We start from the raw sequence: 14,067 nt of genomic DNA, 5'->3' as shown, positions 1-14,067 counted from the left end.
AATAACATCCCTGAGATGTTATTGAAAACTTGGTTTGGACAGCTTTAGCCATTTAGAGTTTTCCATATTTAAAAGTATGAGGCACAAATAGTGGCCTCACAAAAATGTCTATATTCTAATCCTGGGAACTTGTGACTGTTATGTTTACATGGCAAAAGGAACTTTGCAGAAGCTTGAGATGGGGAGGTTCTCCTGCAGTTCCTTTTAAGGCTTTAGGGACAATTAAAATAAAAATGTTAAAATGAGACATGATGGTTAAAAGCATGGACTCTGTAGCCAAACTGCTGTGTGATTATGGATAATTTGTTTTTCTATGCCTCACTTTTCACCTCTGAAAAATAGAACTAAACTATTGTTGTGAGGATTAGATGAGAGGATTAGGATAGTATGTGGCAAACACAAATACTCACAAGTGTTAGCTATTTCTTATTTACATAGCAGTTCCATGTGGAAGAACATTTCTTCTGATCTTTGCTCTAGATCTGAGAGCAGATGATCTAGCTGGAATAGCACAGTTTACACTGGATTGTGTGTAGTGATTTCTTTTTTATCCTTGTTAGTCTTCGAATTTTATGAATGTAGTTGACTTGTTCTCATATTACACTATGTAATTGGATATGTTAATTCTTCACTTAGAAATCTTCCTTTTAATGCATTGACTCAATTTACAACTATCATGGTTTTATCTTTGATGCAAAAACATGCACCCTTTTTCATCTACCTGGGAGCTATAGATGGTATGGTATTATTTTAGCATTTGATCTTATTTTATGTTTATTATTTCTTCACTCATTGATATAGATTCTCTAGCCATTTGTTTACTAGAGCATGATAACCTCTAGAACTGGAAATTCAGTCATTCATTCAATAAAATATTTCTTCAACAAAGATCTGTTTATTCCTTGTGCATACTACAAAAGGAACAGTTCCCACACCTTTCAGGATGCTTATTGTGTAGTCAGCAAGACAGAGCCAAAAGCACATGATTATGATTAGAGATGTGCACCAATGTCATAGGTTGGCAAAAAAGAAGGGCTGAAGGAGTTCAATAAATCTGGCCAGATTTAGGACTCACTGAGTATGTAGGAGTTGATCATGCAGAGAGAGCACATCATAGAGCATTCTGAAACACCTTAAATAGGCACCTTTCTATGTAATCTATGATCTTAATTACAGTCAGCTTCCTTCATCATGGAACACAATGTTTGACATTCTACCTTAAATTAAACAAGAAATTCAGACTTGAAATCACTGCCTCCATATTAAATTATCTGAAGCATAATGATTACATTAAACCTTACTGTGTAGTCTCAGGCAAAAAGATTGTTGGTAAGGAATGTAGCATCAGCCCTACCATTTCAACTGAAAGATCTAGATAATGACAGCTTATAAAATTGACTCACCCCAAAGTAACAACAAGTTTAATATCAACTTGGCAAAAAATAATCTTAACATCAAAAAGACTTTTTGAAAGTTGTAAAGCAATCATCTTTTGAATGTCAAAACAGGTAGTAAAGAGGTAATACATAAAAGAGGTAACATTCTTGGATGTTTTTGGGGGTGGGGTGGGGTGGGTTCTTTTTTTGTCTTTTTTAGAACTGGGGTTTGATTCCAGGATTTTGCAAATGCAAGGCAGACACTTTGCCACTGAGCTACATCCCAACCCAACATTCTTAATATATAAAGAAAAATTTTAATTGTAATAACCAAAGCAGAATACATGAGAGGAACAGACAATATGAGCAAGCGCGTGAGCGTGCACATACACACACACACACACACACACACACACACACACACTTTAAAAAATACCCGTTAAACATATAAAAAGATACTCAACTTTATTTTTAATAAAAACATAAATTAAAGCTACTGTTGGAGAGTCTTAGGGGAAATAGATACTTATTAATCACTGGTGGGAATAGAAAAATGGTACAGTTCCTTTGGAGGGGAATTGAGCATTCTCTAACAACATATAAGTATATATTTTTTCCTTAGCAATCCCATTCCTGAGAATTTACTCTGAAAATGCACCCCCAAAATACAGGAAAAAGAGGGAAAAACATTTGCATATACACAAGATTCTCTGTTTAGGTGATTTTTATAATGATAAAAAGTTAGAAATAATGTAACTGCCATATGAAGATTGACTGAATAAACATAGGATGCTGTAGAAAATAATTCAGAAAATCTCCCTGAACTAATGAGTGATTTTTCAAATTATTGTTAGCAGAATTCATCAAGGTAGTTTCCATTAGCAGATTAAGGGGAAAGATTTCATAAAGTTGTCAACAATGCAGAAAAAGTTTTCAGTTAAATTTGAAATACAGCCTTGATTTTAAACACTTCTTGGCAAAGAGCAGAAAAACATCCTTAACTTGATAAAACATGGCTACATGACATTTACAGCCCAAAATCGTTTAATGATGAATTTGAACAAAACAAGAGTGTCTATTACTTCTTTTCATCAGCATTGTTTTGGAAGCCCTAGCTACTGCACTAGGACAAGAAAATGAAATATAAAAGGGGGGATGTTCTTTATTTGCATATTTATGAATATATAGAGAATATATGCAAAAACCTATTCATAACTCATTAATAAGATAATGCGGTTCCTGGATATAAAATCTGTACAGACAAACCAATTCTATCTCAAACAAGTAATAGTTGCTTAGAAAATGAACTATTATAATATTTATAGTAGTATTAAATAATATCAAGGACCTTATTATAAATTCAACAAAAGAAATATAAGAATTTTATGTAGAAAATAAACCTTTGTTAAAAAATAAAAGAATATCAAAAGGAAAATGAAACTGGAGCCATCTTGAAATTAGAGAAAAAGATGGAAGAGTGACTTAATAATTGTTATGGTTGGTGAGATGTTGAATTGTACATTCTCTTTTACTTTTTTCATTTCTCTCAATTGAATTGTTTATGAGAATGCATTTTATAAAAACAGTGAAGTCATTATTCTTTTTTTCATTTGTTCATAGTAGTTATTCTTGACATTAGATTCATTTGGACTAATTATAAATGCATGGAATATAATTTGCTCCAATTCAGTCCCTTCACCCTCCCCATCCTCCCTCCCACTGTTCCCTTTCATCCACTTTACTGATCTATTTACTTACATTTTTTAAAATTAGTAACTTATAGATATTCAAAATGATGAGTTTCATTATAGTATATTCACATATGTGCATTGGAAAGTTAGTTTGGGTTCATTCCACAGTTTTTCCCTACCCACTCCCCATTCCCTTCTTTTTCTTTTATTGATTTTATTTTTTTTAATACACGACAATGGACAATTCTTATTACACATATAGAGCACAATTTTTTATGTTTGTATAAAGTATGTTCACGCCAATTCACGTTATTCATGTACTTGTTTTTTTTTGCATTACAATTCTTATTACACATATATACCACAATTTTTCGTATCTCTCTATATAAAGTAGGTTGACACCCAATTTGTGTCTTCAGACATGTTCTTTGGATAATGATGTCCATCACATTCATTAGAAGGCTAATCCCCTGCCTCCTTCCTTTCCCTCACTCCCCTCTTCCCTATCTAGAATCCATCTATTCATCCCATGTTCCTCCTCCCTACCCTATTATGAGTCAGCCTCCTTATATCAGAGAAAACATTTGGCATTTGTTTTGGGGGGATTGACTAACTTCACTTAGCATTATCTTCTCCAGTGCCATCCATTTACCTGCAAATGCCATGATTTTATTCTCTTTTAAAAATGTTCATAGTGTATATATGCCACATTTTTAAAAATCAATTCATCCACTGAAGGGCATGTAGGTTGGCTCCACAGTTTAGCTGTTGTAAATTATGCTGCTATAAACATTGATGTGGCTGTGTCCCTGTAGTATGTTGTTTTTAAGTCCTTTGGGTATAGTCCAAGAAGAGGAATAGCTCGGTCAAATGGTGGTTCCATTCCCAGATTTTCAAAGAATCTCCATACTGCTTTCCAGATTGGCTGCACCAATTTGCAGTCCCACCAGCAATGTATGAGTGTGCCTTTTTCCCCACATCCTCTCCAATACTTATTGTTGTTTGTCTTCATAATAGCTGCCATTCTGACTGGAGTTGTATCTTAGTTTTGATTTGCATTTCTCTGATTGCTAGAGATGTTGAAAATTTTTTCATATATTTGTTGATTGATTGTATATCCTCTTCTGAGAAGTGTTTGTTCAAGTCCTTGGCCCATTTTTTGATTGGGTTACTTGTTTTTTCAGTGCTTAGCTTTTTGAGTTCTTTATATACCCTAGAGATTAGTGCTCTATCTGATGTGTGAGGGGTAAAAATTTTCTCCCAGTATGTAGGCTCTCTGTTCACCTCACGGATTGTTTTCTTTTGCTGAGAAAAAAACTTTTTAGTTTGAATCCATCCCATTTATTGATTTCTGGTTTTAATTCTTGTGCCATAGGGGTCTTATTAAGGAAGTTGGGGCCTAACCCACATGATAAAGTTTAGGGCCTACTTTTTTCTTCTATTAGACGAAGAGTCTCTGGCTTAATTCCTAGGTCCTTGATCCATTTTGAGTTAAGTTTTGTGCATGGTGAGAGTTATGAGTTTAATTTCATTTTGTTGCATATGGATTTCCAGTTTTCCCAGCACCATTTGTTGAAAATGCTATCTTTTCTCCAGTGCATGTTTTTGGCATTTTTGTCTAAAATAAGATGATTGTAATTTTGTGGGTTAGTCTCTGTGTCCTCTCTTCTGTACCATTGGTCTACCAGTCTGTTTTAGTGCTGAAACCATGCTGTTTTTGTTACTATTTCTGTGTAGTATAGTTTAAGGTCTCATAGAGCGATACTCCCTGCTTCACTCTTCCTGCTAAGGATTTCTTTAGCTATTCTTGATCTCTTATTTTTCCAGATGAATTTCATGATTGCTTTTTCTATTTCTATGAGGAATGCCATTAAGATTTTGATTGGAATTGCATTAAATCTATATAGCGCTTTTGGTAGTATGGTTATTTTGATAATATTAATTCTGCCTATCTAAGAACAAGGTCGATCTTTTCAGAAATAGTAAATGAATTCAGCAAAGGAGCAGGATATAAATCAATACCCATAAATGAAAGGTATTTCTGTATATCAGTGACAAAGCCTCTGAGAAGGAAATGAGAAAAACTACTCCATTCACAATAACCTCAAAAAAAATGATACTTGAGAATCAATGAAAGAAGTCAAAGATGTATACAATGAAAACTACAGAACCCTAAAGAGAGAAATCAAAGAAGATCTTAGAAGATGGAAAGATCTACACATTCCCTTCTTAAAAGGAGAAAGGGAGGAGGAGGGAGGGAAAGGGGGAAGGTGGGCAGGGTCAGATCAGAATATGATAGCCCAAAGGGTGAGGTTTTGGTCTGCTGAGAACTTCTAACTGAAGGAGATTGGAATCCCAAAAGCAACCTCAGCAGCAAAGCCTCTGCTCTCCTCCTGCCCTCCTGTCCATTCACCCTTCTCTCCCAAAGCCAGTCATAAAACCTAGAAAGCTCTCTCTCTCTCTCTTTCCCTTTCTCTTTCCTTCCCTCCCTGCTATTCCCTTACTGTCCCCCTACCCTCCCTTACCCCTCCCTTAAAAACCCTCATTCCAGACAGGACCTGCCTTAGGTCCAGAAGGAAAGAAAGCTATACAGAGAGGCCAAGAAGAATCTGACCAGACAGGGCTTGCTGGGACCCTGGCAGCCTTTTACCATTAGCTCACACCCCCTTTTCCAGTCATTTCTACATGGCCATACATTCTTCATGGAACATAAACAAAAAAACAGGAGTTTTCCCTGGATCTGTAGGTCTTTATTTCTGAAGGCTTTTAGGTCAAATAAAATTCTATTAAATAATTGTTATGATTTTTAAAATGTAAAGCTATATACTAGTTCATAAATTAGAAGAAGCAGTTTATAAAGATAGACTCTTTCTGAAACTCATCTGAATTTTTATTGCAGTTCCTGGACCTTTTATACAGCTATAGAATTAAGATACTATATTAGTGGTCAGAGGATAAACAGTCCGGTAAGACAGAATAGAAAACTCAGAAAATGATTGCCACATGATTTATGATTGAGGTGGGACTGCAGATCAGTGGTGGAAAATGTCAGTCTTTTTAATGAGTAGTGCTGAGACAATTGAGTATTTATGTGAAATTGAATGAAATTAAAGCTCCTACTATACACCGTAGTCAATAATTCTGTGTGACATATAGAATTAAGTGTGAATGGCAAAACTATAAAATGCTTTCAAGATAATACCTTTATGATTTTGGAGTGGGGTAAGTTTTCTTAAATATGACATAAAAAGCACTGATTGTAAAGGAAGATATTAAGAAATTTGAATATTACTAGCAGTAATTATTTATCATAATCAGAAGACACCATGGCAGAGAAAAGTCATTCTTAACATTCAAAACTAACACTTGGTGTTAGAAGTTAGCAATGGTTGCTATCTTTTGGAAGAGTGAATTAAATAGGGTGGGGGGAAGGACACTCCCAGGAGGCTGATCATATCTTTCCTAGATCTGATACTAGTTATACAGGTGTATTCACTTTGTGGAAGTTCAGCAAACTGTACTAACAATTTGTGCATTTTAAAATGTATATGCTCTACTTCAACAAAAAGTCTTTATAAAGGAAAACTACTAAGAAGCTATTTGTAAAACATTTGTCCAGCAAAATAATAGAGACCTCCTACAGCTCAATAAGATAGACATCTCAATAGAAAATCTAGCAAAATAATTGAACACACTTCAGAAAAGAGGAAATCATATATTTGATTTATTCTAAAAGGTGCTCAACCTTATTAATCTTCAGAGGAATGCAAATTAAAATGATTGATCTCTTTATACCAAAATTGGCTAACATGAAGAATCTGAGAAAACAGTACCTAGTGAGGATGTGGAGCAATGGGAACACTACTGCACTTGGGCTAGGAATAAAAGTTGGCACGACCACCTTGGGAAATGGATTGTCATTACATAGTAGGTATGGAGGTAACATGCCAGGTGACTTAGTGATTCCTCTCTTTCAGAAATGGGTGCTTATGGGCACTAGAAGATGTTCAGAAGAGCCTGTTAACTATATCCAAACACTTGAAGTAATTCAAATGTCTATCAACACAAGAATGTGTACATAAACTGTAGCATATTTATACAGCCATGTACTACATAATAGAATGAACTTTTCTGCAGAAAAATTCATATATGAATATGTATGTATATATATATAAATATAAATGTATACATATTCACATTTTTCATAAAATTTCAGAAGTATTTCTTTTTTTTTTAATATTTTTTATTTTTTAATTTTCGGTGGACACAACATCTTTGTTGGTATGTGGTGCTGAGGATCGAACCCGGGCCGCACGCACGCCAGGCAAGCACGCTACCGCTTGAGCCACATCCCCAGCCCCAGAAGTGTTTCTTAACTTTCTGAAGTTCATCCCAGATGTCCAGGTACAAGCCCCTCTTCTAAAAGTACCCTCATTTGTCAATCAAAGAAGATGCATAAAAGGTATTATGTGTATATTTAATGATATCAGCCTGAGCCCATTTAGGTTTGTTAATGCAACAGTGGAATGCAGCCTCCAGGCCTTCCCATTATTGCATTTGTCTGTATTGTCTTCATATTTGTTTAAATTAGAAAGTAATACATTTTTAACAGCACTGTTGAGGTATAATTTGCATTTCATAACATTTCCCTTCTGTAAGTATAAAATTCATCAATTTTTGACACCTCTATAGAGTTTTGCATCTGCCATCACTATACAAGTTCAGAACATTCCCATCAGGGCTGAGGACATCATTCCTCCCTGTGATTCTGAGTGTGTTAATTATCTGACCAAGATGCCCCAGGACTCCCTCACCTCTGTGCCTCTGGAGAGGAGACTGTCCTCATGACCACGCCAGCAGTCACCTCCTTTCTAGCCCTCATTACCCTTGGCTTTGATCCTCCCTCTTCTCCATCTCTGAGTGGAAGTCCCCCAGGGCCTAGGCCCCCCAGATCCAGGCTCCCACCTTCTCTTTGGGGCTTTCTTTCCACTTGTTTCTCCAGCACATTCTAAGATGAAGCACTCAGTTAAAACAGGGGCCAAAACTGTTCTGGTCAAGGCCAGGTCATCCCTGGCGGTGGCAAATGAGGCAGTGCCGAAGGTCTTCTGGGTGTGCCTGTAGGCCTTTCTGGCCAGGTGTCTGTGAGATTCCAAGTCTGGTGGCAGTCATCCAGGTTATCACCCTCCTGCCTCTTCAAAACCCAGATTCCCCATTGGCAATCGTCCTGTGACTGCGTCTGCTGGAAAGGTCAGATCTGATGTCCATGCCGGAAGCTTTTGCGAGAACCCCTCACGGTGGACACATCTGCTCCCTAATCAAAACACAAGCAGGTTTCTCATGCTGGGCTCTAATTTCCAGAACACATGCATAATCGACACAGATTATCTCTGTTTTCCAGCTAGAGTTGTTCCTTGCTGTTTCCGGATCCATGCTGGGCTCTCCGTTGTGGCCATTAGGGGCCCACACCCACTTCCAGCGGAGGAGGGCCGGTGGCCTCGGCACCTGTCTCCCTCTAGGGTTTAATCCTGAGGAACATAGATGAATGCCTTGCTCGGGGGAGATGGAAGACTCCTGCTCTTCAGCCAACATATGTACCAGGAAGAGGGTGATGAATGGTGGGTGGGCTCTCTCCAGGGGGCAGATCTGAAGAGAGAGTTTCTGACTTGTGTCTTTGAGGATGATCAGAATCAGGAACCTGAAGCCATCTAAGGACCACAGAACAGCTAAAGCCTTTAAGCTTAGGCTCACCAAGAGGCAGAGGTTAAAGTGAACCCAGGCCTGGCTGTCCATGCATGAGTGTGTGTGTGTGTGTGTGTGTGTGTGTGTGTGTGTGTGTGTGTGTGAGTTTTCCCTCCATAATCCTGCAGGATAAGGAAGCTAGGCAGTCAATGAGCCTCACTGTACCATTCTAAGTCGGGACAAAGAGGGAGGGCCACCACCTGGGCCCCTTATGGGAAAAGGGAGGTCCATCTACTTAATTACTACCCCACTGGAACCCTGGAATCCTCCCTCCAGCCAGAGTGTCAGCAACCCTGATAGCATCTGAGTTGCTCCAACACAAATCTTTAAGCAATTCATTTTCTACATTTATAAATAAGTCAATAAAAAAAGATGTTCAACATAATTTCCCCAGAGAATGAAAGGAGGGAAAAAAAGCATGAATTGGAAACTCCTATTATCTTCTGTTGTTTTGTCTCTGATGACAGATAATGGCGAGTGGTGAGGAGGATTGGCTGGGGAGAATAATGCTTGGGTAGTGACAGACTTTAGAATGTGTCATTATGCATCCGATTCAAAGAAGAAGGGGAAGAAAAAGAAAGAAAAAAAAAAGAAAGGTACGATAAGATTAGCTAGGCTGCTCTACCCAGGCCTGGCTTCCCTGCACATCCGGACAAGGAGCAGCCCCTTGTACTATCGGGAGCCATTGCATGAATCTCCCACTTCAAGCTCTCCCCTGGGTTTTCAGAGAGCTGATTAATGGGTCCAATACTCAAGGCTCGGCATGAAGATCTTAATTAAGAAAGAAATCGCTACATTGTGAGTTCCCTGGGAATCGATAGCCCTGGGGAAGTCTTTTCCTCCTGATACTCAAGGGATAGCAAGGAGAAGAAGACAGAGGCAGGCACCGAATAAATGGGATTAAAATATTGGAGGTGGTGAGAATGAAAGGGCAGGGAAACTCAGCAACTTGGGGCCAGCCAGGAGGGAGGGATTATCAAGGAGGATCTGGCCAGGCTGGGGATGGAGCTCAGTTTAGAGTGCTTGCCTAGCCTGCTCAGGGATCTGGGTTCAATCCCCAGTGCCAGGGTCTGGAGATAATCTGGCCAAAGGATTCAGGCATTCAAGGCTGAGTGGAACTGGCTGGAGGCTCCCCCCAAGGGAGTGAACATGGGGGGCATCTTGGAATTAGGGTCAGCCTTTGAGATTCCATTTAAAGAAGATGCGCAAACAATCACAGTTGTTTTCAACCCTGACTGCCCATGAGAATCACCTGGGGAGTTTTAAATGCAGGGATACCCAACGCTCCAACCCAGACCAACCAAATCAGAATTGCTAAGGAATAAGAACCACACGCTGAAGCATTTTAAAAGCTCGCTGGGGGGGTTCTTTGGGGGCACCTAGGGCTGAGAGCCACTAGTCACAAACCTGGGGTATAGATCCCATTTCCTCTTCAAGTGTGCTCCATGGACCACCAGCATTAGCATCACCACAGAAATGGTGAGAAATGCAGAATCTCAGACCCTGCACAGATCTACTGAAGTAGAATTGTGAAGATTCCTAGCCTGGTCACACGTATACCAAAGTTTGAGAAGCCAAGATGTAGATGGCAGGTTTTCTGATTTCTATTCTGACTCTAGCAGAGAGGCAAAGGACAGCTGGCTCTGGGTATGCATGGGTCCTCCTCTGTGGGATTCAATCAGCTTCAACCCTGGATGGAAAGTATTTGAAAAAAAAATTGCCTTTCTACTGAACATGTAAACTTTCCCCCATTGTTATTACATCTTAAACAATACAGAGTTATGACTCTTCACATTTGCATTGTATTAGGTATCATTAGTAATGCAGAGAGGATTCCATGTGGATAGGATGTGCACAGGTTATATGCAAATACTATATCATTTTATAAAAGGGACTTGAGCATCCTCAGATTTTGGTCCTGAAACAAATTCCCCAGAGATACCAGGGGTTCACTGTACCTAACTTCCCTGAGACTGAGTTTCACTCAGTGTAAAGGCCTCTACCTAGCAGGCCATCAGAGAAAGAGATCCATGCATTATGCAGATCACAGACCCTGGCACACACAGCAGCTTCTCTATAGATGCTACCTCCTTTCCCCTCTAAATGAGGACTGAACCAGACACTGCATGAAAGGCATTTGGTCGAGCACTTGCCTATACTAAGTGCTAACAAGTGTAAGCTATTATGATTTACTCAAGCATTCCTTAGGCAGACAGAGGGATGTCTGCCTTTGTGCTCCTTGGTTTTAGCAACCCTTGCAGCCCTCAGTGTCACACTTGAATCAGCTATTTTTATGTCTGTCTGCCCCTCAGGATCATCTGCATCTACTGGGGCTCTAGGTAGCATATCTCCTTGAACCTCTTATGAAGTTAGACCAGGAATATATATATATATATATATATATATATATATATATATATATATATATATATATATATATATATATATATAAAGTAAATTTGAAGGACATCAAGGGTTCTTAGGAACAGAGAGGCTGGAAGGTCCCGTCCCTGGGGTTTCTGGGTCCCTAGACAGTTTCTTAACCCTTGGGGAAGATTCTTAGCCTCTGAAGGAGAAAAGAACCAGCCCCTTCTAGAGTCTGCAAGTGGAAAGTAACTCACTAAATATATCATGGTATAGTCTGTGTGTTGGATTAATTTTCAACCCATAAAACTAAGTGCTTTGTAGACCTAATTAGACAGTGAACTTCTAGAAAAATAAGCCAACTTTGGGATCATTCCTGGACTCCTTTTATTCCCATCATGCTCTGGCTGGAGGGAGAATAAAAGAGGGTCAGTGCCCTTCTGTTGTCAGGCCCTGTGGTGGAGAGGTAGAGGCTTGGCAGATGGCAGCAAGGCCCTTTTAATTTGTGGGTCACTGAGGAGCTGCCCATGGACAGTGCCAACCCTTTTAATGAATCCACTTAATTGGTGTGAACATAGGTGAGTGTACAGGTCACCTTCACTTGGGGCAGGGGACTCACATGGGAGCACAAGGCTAACTGTGCTCTCAGGAAGACCATGTTGCCATCAGGGCCAGGAGACAGAGAGAGAGTTGTAATTAAAATACTGAGAAAACAGTCACAGTTCTCACTAGGAAACCAGATAAGGGTCAGCCTCCCCAGGACACCAGGACCCACAAGCAGTGAGCCAGGGATGGGAGAAGGTCCCTCAGGACTTTGCTAAAGGTCAATTGTTTGTATTGAATGTCGCATTTACTCACCCAGCAGAAGTCTTTTGAGTCCCTACTCTGTGTTAAGTACACAAAATATTTTTCTGTACATTGTTCCATTCAATTTTGTTTAATTAGACAAGAGTTTTCTGAGTTCCCTCTTCCTATTTTTACCTGTGAAAAGGGCTTAGAGAAGTAAAATAACTTAGTCCAAAATCACACACCAAAAACTGTGATTTGAACTGTGAACTGTTCAAATCTGTCTGCAGCTATCCCTGAAGGATAGGAGGAGTTTGTAGCCAAGGCTTTTGGGTCCTTTGAGGCAAGAATTCCAGAACAGCTTAGGAAATGGGTGATAGAACATCCTAGAAAGACCAAGGGCCATTGAAAGAGCAGATGCTATATACTTCAAGTGGCCCTGGGGTATCTGGATGGAGGATGCCAAATCTGAGCCGCCTTGATCTATGCAGATCCAACATCTAGAGCAGACCAAGTCCCTGACAAAAGTTCTGGGGAGTCAAGACATGCGGTTCCTGATCCTCTATCTACATTTCAAGAGACATTTGACCTTGTGGAGCCCCTGAGCTCTTGCCATCTGGGAGTCAGGGTTAGATGGCTTCCTGGGTCTTTGAGAATTAGGTTGGTCTGATTCCCTGAGCTGTGGGGCTGCTGTGTTCCTGGAATCACTACTCAAAGTTCTGCAAATTGTATGGAAGCTGGTGCTTAGATACCTCCTTTTGCACTGTGACAACTGGCACACACATCTATGCACCTCTAGCCTGGCTGAGGTGGCCTAGGGCTGTCCCACTGCACTGAGAAAACTGCATTTTTTTTCATCCATGAATGCAGGGCTATCCAGTCCTTTTTCCTCCTACCAGGGTCCTCAGTTTTCCAGACGACTACAAGAGCCACATGGAGGGGAAAGATGTCACAATGAAAAGGACCGCCAGGAGAAGTGTGTGTAGAAAGGGTGGAGAGATCAGACAGGACACTCCCAAGTCCTTTTGTATCAGTCCTCTGTCTGCTGCACGTCTACTCCCTTCTTGCTTCTGAGGAGCAGGTCTGTTGTTGCTGGGTGCTGTGAAGGGGGCCAGAGCCAGCGCTCAGCCTGTCCTTCAGCCTAGGGGATGAGGTTGAGTCCACCAATCAGGGACATCGACACCAAGTGCATGATGCCCAACCAGCCTCACACCCATAAAACCTGGGACACCCACTCATTCATCCAGCATATTTGTTTCAAGGATCTACTTACTATATGTCAATCATGGAGCTGGGCTTCGAGAATTACAGTGAAGAATATCATCCACATGAGCACTGCTCACGGACTGACAATCTTGCACTAGAAATATTAAACCAATGATGACACAAATAATTATCAAACCAAATTGTGGGAGGTACGGCATGTGCCAGCTTCTAATCTTCCCTCCCCTTCCAAGTTGGAGCCTGGTGAAAAGTGAGTCAGTTATGGATGGGTCAGGGGAGGACCTTAAAGGGGAAATATAGTCCCAGGTCTCTCACCCTCTGGCTCTTAGGGACAGTTGAGAAAATGATAGGAAAGATAAAAGAAAAAGATGCTAAAAAAATGCTTGAAATTGTAAGGTGTTAGGGCAAAGGATGGGAAGGACAGCCTGGCAATTCCATCTCTTCCACCTCACTGACATTGGTCCTCTTGACCCTGTCTTAGCTCAGAGCTTCATCACCTTTTCCCTGGATGATTGCAGGGCAGCCCCTGCCTCGAATCTTGCCTCCCCTCCACCACGAGCAGCCTCCATCGAGGTCAGCAGAGAACTCTCTGTCTATAGCAGGGCTTTTGGCTTTGGTGCCAGGGATGGTTTGGTCCAGACAACTCTTTGCTGCCTGGAGCTGTTTGGTGCATTGTAGGATATTTCGTAGCCTCTGCACCAGTAATGACAATTAAAAATGTGTCCAGAGATTGCCAAATGCTCCTTGAGAGTCAAAGATCACCCCTGGATGAACGTCTGGCTTAGAGATATCATTCCCTGAACTTGACATTCAAGGCTCTCTGTGATCTGACTCCAAGTTGCTGTTCAGTACGTGCCTCCTCTGCCCTTTCCCTTGCATCCTATCTG

This window comes from Ictidomys tridecemlineatus, unplaced genomic scaffold (genome assembly GCF_052094955.1).
Source record: "Ictidomys tridecemlineatus isolate mIctTri1 unplaced genomic scaffold, mIctTri1.hap1 Scaffold_197, whole genome shotgun sequence".
NCBI classification, from domain to species: domain Eukaryota; kingdom Metazoa; phylum Chordata; class Mammalia; order Rodentia; family Sciuridae; genus Ictidomys; species Ictidomys tridecemlineatus.
The sequence above is the reverse complement of the archived record's forward strand: the minus strand, read 5'-3'. Positions refer to the sequence as shown.